The sequence below is a fragment of the Monodelphis domestica genome, chromosome 1, assembly GCF_027887165.1.
Source record: "Monodelphis domestica isolate mMonDom1 chromosome 1, mMonDom1.pri, whole genome shotgun sequence".
In the NCBI taxonomy this organism is placed as follows: domain Eukaryota; kingdom Metazoa; phylum Chordata; class Mammalia; order Didelphimorphia; family Didelphidae; genus Monodelphis; species Monodelphis domestica.
In genome coordinates, this window is record NC_077227.1 from 697,568,628 (window position 1) to 697,581,628 (window position 13,001).

At 39.3% G+C, this 13,001-nt stretch overlaps 1 protein-coding gene across 4 annotated transcripts in view; it reads right to left on the reverse strand.

Annotated features, from left to right (window-relative positions):
* MBTPS1 (membrane bound transcription factor peptidase, site 1) overlaps window positions 1-11,188 on the reverse strand; it is a 90,100-nt gene extending 78,912 nt beyond the window's left edge. The window contains exon 1 of one of the 4 annotated variants that reach the window (XR_008914881.1): window positions 10,903-11,144. The gene's annotated coding sequence lies outside the window, so the exon portion shown is untranslated. Of the gene's footprint in view, window positions 1-10,472; window positions 10,640-10,902 lie in introns of those variants that run through there. The other 3 variants (XM_003339773.4, XM_056810190.1, XM_056810197.1) reach the window with 3 other exon arrangements.
* Between the last annotated feature and the right edge of the window lie 1,813 nt (window positions 11,189-13,001).

The following is a 13,001-nucleotide window of genomic DNA, read 5'->3' on the forward strand; positions in this document are numbered from 1 at the left end:
AGGCATCTAGCGCACTGGGGTAGAAGTGGACTGAGGTACACCAAGGTAGATCCCACCATAACAACAGGCTTTGGCACAGCTGAAGCAGCAGCAAACGTTTCCAGAGTTCTCAGCCACAGTTCTCATCTCAAACTGAGGAGGAGCACTAGCAGATACCAGTACTTGAGGCCACAGGGGAATAGGGGGTCTTGGTTACAGTTCCAAGGGTAAGAGTGCTTGGGGTTACTCAAACACTACAGCATAGGCCAGGAGAGAATCAAACACACTTTTCCTTACATTATACCACCTTGGAAGAACTGAAAGTAGACAGATCCCCAGTGCCAACTCTCAAGATAGCTAAACAAATAATCTGAAGCTTGGAATAGTGCTCCCTTCACCACAGTTACAGAGCTCAACTGTAACCAGTTTTCTAAATTAAAAGAAAAGAAAAAGGCTGGAAAATGAATAAACAACAAAAAAAGAAACAACACAGAAAGTTATTTTGATAACTGAGAAGACCAAAACAAACTCAAAAGAAAACAACAAAGTCAACACTGCTGCATCCAAAGCCTCCAAGAAAAATATTAATTGCTTTCAAGCCCAAAAAGAATTAAACCGGATTTTAAAAATCAAATAAGAGAGGCAGAAGAAAAACAGGGAAAAGAAATGAGAGTGATACAGAAAAATCATTTTAAAAGAGTCAACAGCTTGGTAAAGAAGGCACAAAAAACCCCAAAAAAACAGAATGGGCCAATTGGCATTGGTAATGCAACAAAAATACAAAGAATAACTTAAAAAGAAAGCAGAATTGGCCAAATGCAAATATATATACAAAAATGCACTAAAGAGAAGAATTTCCTAAAAGGAAGAATTGACCACATGGAAAAAGAGGTACAAAAATTCACTGAGGAAAAGAACACTTTAAAAAGCAGAACTAAACAAATAGAAAAGGAAGTACAAAACGCTCACTCAAGAAAGTCATGCCTTAAAAATGAGAACTGGACAAGTGGAAGCTAATAGCTCCAGGAAACATCAAGAAACAAAGTCAAAAAAATGAAAATAGAAGAAAATGTGGAATACCTCATGGGAAATTGATCTGGAAAATAAATCCAGGAGAGACAATCTAAGAATTATCAGACTACCTGAAAACCATAATCAAAAAAAGGGCTTAGACATTATCTTTCAAGAAAACAGCAAGGAAAACTACCCTGGTCTTCTAGAACCAGAGGAAAAACCAGAAATTGAAAGAATCCATTTTTCACCTCCTGACAGAGATCCCAAAAGGATAACTCCCAGGAGTGTAGCCAGATTCCAGAACTTCCAGGTCAAGAAGAAAACAATGCAAATAGCAAAAAAGAAACAATTTAAAAATAATGGAACCACAATTAGGATAACATAAGATTTAGCAGCTTCTACATTAAAGGATCAGAGGGTAAAGGAGGTAGAACTTCAACTAAGAATCACGTACCTAACAAACTGATTATAATCCTTCAGGGGAATAATGATTTTGTTCAATAAAATAAGAGGACATTCAAACATTCTTGATGAAAAGCCAAAGCTGAATTGACGCTCAGTTACAAGACTCAAGAGAATCATAAGAAGGTAGATGAAAGAGAAATCAAAAGACATTCCAGTAAGGTTAAACTGTATATATCTCTACATAGGGAAATAATTCTCATAACTCCAAAGAACTTTGTCATTATTAGGGCAGTTAGAAGGAGTATACCTAGACAGAGGGCAAGGTTGTGAGTTGAACTGATGGGATGACATAAAAAAAAAATAAATAAAATTAAGGCATGAAAAAGAGGAATGCATTTCAAGGAAGGAGATGGGGAAAACAGAATGGAAAAAATTATTACACATAAAAGAGGTATGAAAGAGATCATGTGAACCTTACTCTCATCAGAATTGGCTCAATGAGGGAATATAAAGATGATCTTATCCTATAGGGAAGTAGGAGAGGAAGGAGATAAGAGAAAGTTGGTAAGACTGATAAAAAAGAAGGCAAATTGGGGGAGGTGGAAGTCAGAAACTAAAGGAGTAAATAAGATGGAAAGTAATATACAGTAATTATAAGGGTGCAAAACTTTTTTTACAAGTCTCTAATAAAGGCTTCATTTCTCAAATACACAGAAAAACTTGAAAATATAATAATATTGATATATGGTCAAAGGATATGAACAGGCAATTCTCAAAGTAATTAAAGCTCTGATACTAATGTAGAAAATGCTCTAAATCACTACTAATTGGAGAAACACAAATTAAAACAACTCTGAGGTACCACCCCAGATCAGATTGATTATTAGGATTAAAAAGAAAATGACAACTTGGAGGGGATATGGGTAAATTGAAACACAAATGTACCATTAGGGGAGTTGCAAACTGATCCCAGAGGACTGTAACAGTATATACCAAAGGGATAAAAAATTAAAAGGAGAAGAATCTATAGGTATAAAAATATTTAACAGAGCTCTTTTTGGAAAAGCAAAGAATTGGAAACTGAGAGGGATACTCAACAACTGGGGAATGGCTAAGTTACAGTATATGATTAAAAAGGAATACTACTGAAGAAATACTACATAAGAAATGACAAGCAGGAGAAGCTCAGAAAAACTTGAAAAGACTTTCATGAATTGAAGCAGAGTGAAATAAGTAGAACCAGGAGAACAATTACATAGTGACAGGAATACTATACATACAGTGAACAACTGTGAATAACAGCTATACTCAGCAATACAATGATCCGAAACTATCCCAAAGAGCTCATGATAAAAAATGTCACATGCTTCCAGAGAAAAAGAACTAATAGTCTGAATCTAGACCAAAGCAAATGTTTTTCACTTTCAAATTATTTTTTGAGTTTCCTTCCATAAAAGGATTAGTATGGAAAAATGTTTTACATGATTGTACATGTAAAATCCATAAGAGTACTTACCACCCTTAACAGGGGTAGGGGTGGGAGGAGGGAGAGAATTTGAGACTCAGTATTATTTGAAAAACATTAGAAACTTTTTACATGTAATTTTAGGGGGGAAATTACCAAAAAATTAATTAAAAAAAGAACTATAATAGAGTTTAATTGGAAAGAGGACCTCAGAGTGTTTCTGATGGTGTTAAAAGAATGGAAAGTTTTGATGGTCTTTAAAGAAGATGGAAAGGGAAGAGACGAGGGTTACATGGAGTGAGGAGGAGGGGAAAGGAAGGTTATCTCTCATAATCAGGGTATGCAATTAGAAGTGTATAAAACAAGAAGGGAAGGGAAGGGAAGGGAGAGAGTAGCTAAGCAAATGCTCAAGGAAGGGAAGAATGCATAAGAGGGCACAGAAATATATCTTATTCAACAAGGAAACAAGAGGGAAAAGAAAGAAGGCTAAGGAATAAAAAGGATAGTTTAAAGGAAGGATTAGTTCTAAGCAAAATAAATTCCAACTAGAGATATACAAAAAACTTATAAGCACCTCTTTTTGTGCTGGTCAAGAATTGCAAATTGAGGGGATGCCTATCAATTGAAGAATGGATGAACAAGTTACAGTTTATAAAAGTAATATACAGTGGTACCTTGATACATGAGTACCCAAGTCATGAACCATTTGAGATATGAGTAATCACTATCAGGATTTTTTGCCTTAAGTCAAGAGCAGATATTTGAATCATGAGTTTCTGCCACCCTCCACTAGATAGCCTGCTGAACTTTGGGTTTCACAAGTTATATGAGACTCTCGTTTAGTTCAGTGTTTATCTGGCTGGGCAAGCATCTGTATTGAACTGCTTTTGCTTTATTTTTGTCTTTATTATCAGTTTTTTGGGCAAATTTCTTAACTTTTAACAATTGGTCCTGATGACAGAGGAACTGAAGGAGGTACAGCAGCAGCAACAGATAGAGGTTTTGCAGGAAATTAGTGGGAAGGAGCCCGAGGTGAATGAGGTAATCAGTACAAGCAAGATTAAGGAAACACGGAGGATTTGGGAAAAAATTCTTCGTGGTCGCCACAATGTGACAAGGAAAATCACTTTAAAAGACTGATATATATTAATTTAAGGTTGCCAAGGAATTCAGCTATGTAATTCCTAAATGAAAACTCAAGTCAGCAGTCAATCTTTTATGGAGTTTAATTACAATAGGAGGAAGAAAGGAATTAGAGATAGAGAGAGAGAAAAAGGGAGAGAAGGGAATAGGGCTTAAATACCCCTTCTGTTTAGGCTGGGCCAAAAGGCCCTTAGATAGCTGGGGCAAAGAAAAGAGATCAGTCCCTATTACTCACGTGACCAAATGGAGAAACAGTCTCAGAGGCCCCCACCTTCAGCTTCCTTCAGAGCAAGCTTCTCAGAGCACACTCCCACCACTCAGACAAACTCCTCAAACACCCCCTCGAGTCTTCAGACCCCCCTATCCTTAAGGAAACCATCCAAGTTCCCTCCCCTCAGTTCTCACATCTACCAATCACCTGTCCCTCAATTTCCCTGTGCCAATGGAGGCTCTAGCTTAACCCAGGACCGCCCAAAGGTCTGGCTTTGCACATGTCTGTTGAAGGTCATATTCTCAAATAATTAAATCTTGATCCTTTGCTGCAGCCCTTTCTAAATCCTGTTAACCTGAGTAGGGTAGAGATTGGAATAATTAAATTTTGATCTAGGCTGTAGCCCTTACTCAATCCTGTTAGGACTGAATAGGGTGGAGATTGATTCCAAGTATCTCCATTGTATCAATTCTAAAATCAATCATGACTCAAAGAAATTCCTGTTCTATGCTTAAGCATAGGTCAAAGTCCTTTCCATTGTTCAGCAAAAGGTTTCTGTCCTAAAGTAATCTTAAGGGAAGAGAAGGAACCTCCCATGCCAGTGAGGTTCACATTCCAATAGTCAAGACCCACTATCAATAGGAAATTTTTCAAGTATGAAATTTCCCAATGGTGAAATTTCCAACATTTATAAGTCTAAGAAATTTTGAGGTTTACAAAAGACATATTCAGAAAAAGTTGCAATGGGTCGTTGTTGGAGCTGTGTAACAACATTTGTTTCACACATTATCAAAACATTCTGAAAGGAAGAAACAAACTTTCACAGAATGGTTTTTTGTTAAAATGGACTCTAAATGAAATTGAGGAAAGTGTGGCAAAACAGACAAAATTCAATGAAGAAAATGATGATAAGCAAAGTAAAAAATAGTTTAATTACTATTTAACAATATAGTTACGTATCATAAGTAATGTGTAAGGTCCATTTTGCATTTAAAATGTACAGCATTTATGTGTATAGAGAGTAAGTTATGTTAAGCAATAGCACATGAAAGAAAAACCGTCTCCCCCAACATCTTTGCCTGACCTTGAAGGTAAATAACATTTTATAAGCAAGTTTATTTCTTTACATTCTTTCTTGTTATCTATAAATATATGCTATTTACAAAGTACATTTTCATATTTAAAAGCATATAAAACAAAAAGGTTCTGTAGTCTTTTGGGGGCTAGAACAGATTAACTGCATTTCCATTTATTTAAATAGGGAAATTCAATTTCACACACAAGCAAACTGAGTTAGCTGCTTGGCCATGGAACAAATTAAACCTGTGTGTCAAGGTACTACTGTATTATTATTATCTTCTGCAAAACAAAGGGAATAGGTTTAGAGAAACCTGAAGACTTACATGAACTGATGCAGACTAAAATCAGAACCAGTATAATTTATACAATGACAATATTGTACTGACCAACCATGATTCCAAAGGACTTATCATGAAATATGCTAACTACCTCCTGAGCAAGAACTCAAGAAGGCAAAATGAGACATCTTTTTTTTTAATATAGGCAAGGAAGAAATTTGTTTTATGTGATTATACATATTTGCATTAAAGTTTGCTTTTGTTTTTCAATAGGAGGTATGAGAGGGGATGGTTGCAGGAAGAGTGAGGAAGGAACAGGGAGGGAAAACATTTGGAACTCAATTTTTTTGAAACGTCAAAAATTGTTTTTACATATAATTGGGAAAAGTATTTTTAAAACAAGATAGGAGAGAAGTTTAATTTGTACTGATTGAAAAAATAAAATTTAATTTTTAAAAAGCAATAGAAAATATTTAAATGCACCCAGTCTACACAACTGTGACTTCCTCCAGATCTGTTTAGCAGCACGTAATTAGGAACAGAGCTAGCTGGTAGGATTAAACTGGGCCTAGTTTTTGGTAAGGGATGAGCAGAGATAGGACAGGAGGGCAAGAGATTCAAGAGTAGGTACAGAATGGAACTGAATTGCCTAACTATAGGGTCAAGACTGGAAATGGAAGAATGTGAATTGAAAGGATAGTCTGAGATGAGACTGAAAGGTTAAAAGTTTGTGGTTATTAATGAGGAAGAATAGGTTTGGGAAAGGTAAAACACAGAATCAAACATTACAAGTCAAATAAAGTAGCATCAGAGTTTCTGATTAAGAAAAGTAGACTAGTGGTTAATGGTGAAATCGTGGATGAGATTAACACTATGTATGACTATGGCTGTATGTAAGAGAAAGTCACAGAATTCAGGAGACTGAGGAATTGGGAGGTTCCAGAACCTGAGGAGAGTATCAATATGGATGGACATACTGCAATCTCACAGCAGAAGGGTAGGTACTAGGGAAAAAAGGAAGAAATAAGGGGTAGTGATATAAAATAAGGCTAGATGGGCAAACTAGAGTCAAGAATGTGAAACACTCAAATACCAACCTAATGTACAAAAGGCAACTGCCCAAGACAATCTAAGGAAAGTCAAAAGACTTAAAAGCAGAATGCTGAAACAGTCTGGCTAGAACAGACAAAATCTATTTGCAGCCCCCTTTATTACTACTTCCTTGTTTGGCAGGATGGTAAAGTGCAAAAGAAAATTAATCTAAAGTCAGAAAACCTGTTTGAGGTGCTCTTCTTTTATACACCCTGGGCAAGTTATTTTAGCTCTTTGTCTTTAAAACTAGAAATAGGTGGTGCAAGAACTATTATTCACATTTAATGGATGAGGGATTGAGGTTAAATGTTTTCGTACACAGTAGACGGTTTCACAAGAATATTCTAGGTGTCATATATTTGACACATTAATTGGGAAATGTTTAACAAAATAAAATTTTAAATAAAGGCTGATCTGTGGTTTTCTAAGTCTTGAGTTCCTCCAGGATCAGTTTCTATTTGAGTTTGACATCAGTGCTCTAGATAAACAAACCTATCAAGCAAGCAAAAATCATTTCAACATTTCCTTTCCATCTCCAATTTAAAGGTATCCAATCCAAGACATATCCCATCAGGCTCAGAGCTCAACCTCAGCAGAGCCATTTAGTACTTCAATGCCTCTACCAAAATTGGTTTTAGCTAGATAAAATAATCCTCAGTAAAGATACAGGCACTTTCACTGGGCCCTTCTATAAACAATGCCTCTCCTCACCTTTGTTGTCTAACCTACACCCATTAATAGGAATGAGGACACTAATGGGAACTTTAGGCCAAAGTAAGCAATTACTGTCAACTTTGAGATTGATGTAGTTTGGAACTGTCATTTAAAAATGAGAGCAAATGTTTAACTTATTTAGACTATATAGAATGTAGAGACAGAAAGCTCTAAAAAAAATAAAAGGAAATGTTTAACTTATTTACACTGGCAGGGGCAAGAAATTTCAGAGTCTAACAAATTAAGTAGCAAGCTACAGATCCAATCCTAACAGAATCTTTATCAAACCTAACTTTCCTGTTTGTTCCTCTTTTGCAGTTATATATTATTCTGTATTATAAGATCAGTGAATACTAGTCTTATCTCCCTTCTGCTCCTCTCTCCTGGCAGAGGACCTTGGGCCTGACCCTGGTAGGCATTTAAAAAACATTTGTTAAACTTAAGTGTATATTAAGTTTAGGCACGCTAACCTAACAAACCATGACTAAGAATAATTACATTTTAAGACTCCAAATCCTCATTCTGAATCTGAAACAAATGAAAAACTAAAAAAAAAATATTTTATTCACTTAGAAAATATAGTTACCATGTTCAATAATAAAGAACAGAGTACAGATCAAAGAATGCAAAATCTGATACCCCACCTGAAAGGTAACACACCTACAGAGTTATCACTTTTGTTTTTTACCCTAAGTTCAAAGGCCAGAGTTTGTTCTTCTTGTTATTCCATGTTTATTAGCCTAAAAGTCTGTTTTACTGGATGTCTAACAGACATCTTAAACCAAACATGTCTAAAACATAACTCTATCTTTCCCAAAAATCCTCCTCCTCTCCTACTTTGCAGCATGCAGTATCATCTTCCTAGGCACTCAGATTCAAGACTTAGATGTAATCTCTTACCCATCACTAACTTTCATCCCAAATCACACACACACATCTCTTCCGTTACCAAGGCCTGTTGATTTCATCTTTGGAGTATCTCTTCAAAATACCTCCCTTCTCTCCTCTGACACTGTTACCCATCTAATGCATACCCTCATCACCTGCAGGTGGGTCTGGCTGCCTCAAATCTCTCTCCATTCCAAACCATCTTCATTCAGCCACTAAATTGATTTCCCTAAAATGCAAGTCCAACCATGTTTCCTCCCTACTCAATAAACATCAATGGCCCCCTGATGCCTCCAGGAACAAATACACAAGGTTCTTCTTGGCATTCAAGGTCCTTCAGAACCTACTCTTCCCTCTGTTAATTAGTTCCTATTTATACTGCATATAACTTGCTTTAAATATATCTCATGTTGTCTTCCCTTGTCTTTTTTTGTATTCTGAGAATAGAGTGGTTCCTGGAACTCAGTAGACCATTAATAAATGTTTACAAATTGATTTTTAAGAATCATATCAAACTCACAACTGAGAATCAGGTTCAAGAAGTTATATAGTAGTGACTCTATCATGTATCTTCAAAATAATGTCCTTTTACCCAGGTCATTTATGACTTGACTTATCAATACCCGAGTATCAGAAGGAAACGGGCTGGGAGGTGCCATGGCAATTAATTTCAAAGATTAATTAGAGGACCTTACTTATGTGCAAGACTCTGGACTAGGTGTTGCAAGAGACATAAAGAAAATTTCTCCACATCCCTTAAAATTCAACTTAAATGCTACTTCATTGAAACCCAATAGGCCTTCCCCCCTCAGGCCTCAAAGAGTACTTTGTATTTCACATCTTAATGCACATATCCTGAAATACAACTATCTGTGTAGTGTCTTATCTAAACTTTCTGTTTCCCTAGAACACAATACACAAGGGTTTAAAATATATTTATTAAAAGATATGGTCCTGACACTTTCAGGTCATACAATCTCTCTCTGGATCTCAAAAACTTCCCCAAAACAGGAATTAAGCACATGAAGTAAAGGACAATTCCAGCTGCCACCATAGACCAAGACCCAAAGAACCCTATTCCAAGGTAACAATTCAATGAATTAACAACAGAGCGGGCTAATTCCTAACCCTACAGCTCTTATTCAGGACCAGCTCCCTAGATTAACCCAGGTCCTGGGCAGAAATTTGCCCTCCCTTGCAGGGTGCCAAAATTCTATGCCTCCATAGAGTTCAGCTTGGGGGAAAGAAAGACAAGAGGGACCTGGAACCTGACTGGTGTGGCAGCTACATTAAGCCTGAGGGAAAGGAGCTGACATTCAGTCACTATCCCAAGTGATCCCTATTAACCCTCGACTAAGTGCCAGATACTGGGTTAAGCACTGAGGACACAAAGGAAAAAAGCAGTCCCTGCCTTGCAGGAGCTCAGAGTCTAATGGTGGAGACAAGCACAAACAAGACAGAGAGGAATATATGGAAAAGAAGCTCAGGAGCAGCACTAGCATTAAGTGGTTGGGAATCCATTCTTATACAAAGTGGGATTCTAGGAAGCAGGAAAGCCAAGAGGCAAGGATGAAGAGGAAGTGAGTTCTACACAAGAAGAAAAACCAGAGAAAATGCACAGAGCTGACAGTCAAGTGTGTAAGCACTGGTTAAAGGTGCCTAAGACAGAAATTAAGACCACACGTTTTACCTGGTGATAAAAGGTTTGCAAACTGATTTGCATTAAAAAGCAAACAAACAAAAACACTTTTACCTTCTGTCTTAGAATGAATACTGTGCATTCTAAGGCAGAAGAGTAGCTAGGTAATCCGGGTTAAGGGACAGCTAGGACACATCTGATCTACGGCCAGATTTGAGCCCAGGGCCTTCCCGTTCAAAGACAACTTTTTTTAAAAGAAATCTGAAATTTTTAAAATCCCATCCTCACAATATTCCTGGGAAGAAGGTGCGATTATTATCCTTATTTTACAGATAAGTAAACTGAGGCTCAAGAAGGTTACCTGACTTGCACATCAAGATAAAGAGTGTGAAGCTGGATTCTTCAATGCCTGATGCCTGAAAAGAGGTTAAGCCAGAACTCCTGCTTTCAGTATAGGCACTAGCTTTACCCACATTTCCCCATTTGATATGGATTTAGAGGGGGTACCCAGGATCTCGCTGTTAAATAGATATAGTTAATAATAACAATGAAGATTGTTAATACTTATGCATCACTTGAAGGCTTGCCAAGCGCCTTCCAAACGCTGCCCGGGAGTCAGGCGATATCAGAATACCATTTTACAGAGAAGAACATTGAGGTACTTCCTAGCCCGGGGTCAGCCGACTGGCCCGCGGCGGAGGCCAGGCCCCCACCACGCCGGCTCCGGCTCCTCTCCACGCCCCCGCCTCATGCCCCGGGCTCTCCCCTCAGCTGCGCCCGGGGTGGGGGGAGGGGGTAGAAGCCTTGGCCCTCCCTTACTGAGGGGTGTTCCCGGCCTCCACTGGGGCCGAGCCCGAAGCCGAGCGGTTCTAGCAGGGACCACGCGGGCCTCAGCTGCCGGAGCCCCCCCCCCCCGCCCCTCCAAGGAGGCTCCGCTGGGAGGCCTGCTGTGGTTGCAGGCACCAAGATCCGGGGCCAGGTCGGGCAGACGTACCTGCTTTCTCGGGCCGGGGACGGAACGGCCCCTTTAAGCCCCGTCCCCCCGACCCCGGGGTAACGGAACGGCGGCGGCGGCGCACACACCTCTGTCCTCCACGGGGTGGGGGGGTGAAGGGGGGGTGGAAACTGTTTACTACCAAGTCTCGCGAGAGGCTCCGCAGGACCGGGGAAGCTGGGAGACAGCCGGCAAAGCCAAGGCTTCCAGGTTCCGCCTAGCATGCGCCATCCGGTTCACTAGAGCCAAGGGCCAGAGCGAGGCCCAGAGGGCAGGGCAGGTTCTCGCGATGTTTGGAGGTGCCGATGGAGAGTTGATTCAAAAAGTGAAATATGGGCGGAGTTCGCGCAGCCTGCCATCCGCTCAGCCCGAGGCAGCAACTTGCTGCTATGCCTGGGTTCTGAGCCCCAGAAAGGCGAGTACCGAGTCTCGAACGTTGCCCTAGTATTCATTATGCAGTGTTCTGAAGCTTTTAAGAATCCTTGGTTGAATGAACAAATCGAATTTGAAAACTGCATCATCGATTATCAACACTTTCCAGAACCCAAAAGTGAGAGAATATAGGTAAAGCGCTTTGCAAACCTTTTAAAGCGCTTTATCAATGCTAAGGTGCTGTTGTTATAACCCAGTAAAATGCGGCTAAAATGAGTCCCAATTTTATATTTTCCCATAATCGAGCTATTTATTAATCATTTGTGTTTGCAGAGCACTTCTGGGTTCGTTCGTTTCACACTCTTCATGACCTCATTTGGAGTTCTCTAGGCAGCGATTTGACATTTGACAGATGAGGTAACTGAAGCAGAGTGAAGTGACTTGCCCAGGGTCACACAGCTAGTAAATCGTCTGAAGACAGATTTGAACTCAAGGTGAATCTTACTAACTTCGGGCCCATTACTCTTATCACACTGAGCTACCTAGCTACTCTAGGTCAAGTGCCTGATTCCAATTAAATCAAGGCTTAATTTTTTTTTTTAAGTCAACCTTAATTTTTTCCCTACTCGGGCTGAATGGTGAAGCCTATGGACCCATTCTCACAATGTTTTTAAAGGCATAAAGCATATGTGATTATAAAGGAAGCGATTTTATTGAAATAATTATCAAAATATTTGAAGAAAAAAGTCAGGAATCTCCTTCCCCCCATCCCCCTTAAATCTCACAACCAATGAATTATTCAGAGCTAGCTCTTATGAACCTACCACTCTCCTACATTTCCAGTACCAGATAAGCACTCTGATCTAGAGGCACTGTCCTGACAGTCCTGCCTGTTTCTGAATCCTGATAAGGAGCCCTATTTTTTGGATACAGCTGTCAATCAAGTTTTTCTTAAAGCATTATTCTATATTGGCCTTTCTTCTCAAGGTAGGGGCTCCAGCAAAACTGGCTGGTAGGAAGATTGAGAAGCTAGGGCAATGACTGCTAAGTGAGGAATACTGTGCGTTTGGGTGTGGGCTACAGGAATCTCATCACAAGCCTGAGAGGCAGGCACTGTTATTATCCCCATGTTACAGATGAGGAAACAGACAAAAATAGAGATTAAGTGACTTGCCCAGGATCACCCAGCTAGTTTTGTCAGATGACACATTTGAACTCAGGACTTCTGGATTCCAGGACTGAGAGTCCTCTGCTCCCACCTAGTTTTGGTGTTTCAACTAGTTGTTTTTCTTCATACACTGGAAGAGATTCTTATCACTTTCCTCTTGTCACTATGTGCCTGGTACCATGATATTAAGGGCTCTGTCCTCCATTTCTTAACCATCTTCCTAGAAAAAGCTATCTTCTGTAATAATTAAAAGGAATATTTCTACCCAGATATATATTTTATAAAGTTTATTGGAAGGGTAGACAAATATTCCTAAGTAACCTGACTGTGTGGTACCTAGCCTGCTAGTCTCTTCCTCATTCCTTCCCTCACCTGCCTGCTATCTCTTCTCGGTTCTCCCTCTCAATTCTCCAGAGGTTCTCCCCCAAGAAGCCCCCAATCTTGACTTTTATTGATGTACAGCACGTACACAGACTCAACCCTGTTGCAGCTGTGTCATCTTAGGAATATCTGATGGACAGGCTACTCGGGAGGGGGTGGGTGACACACTACTTATATT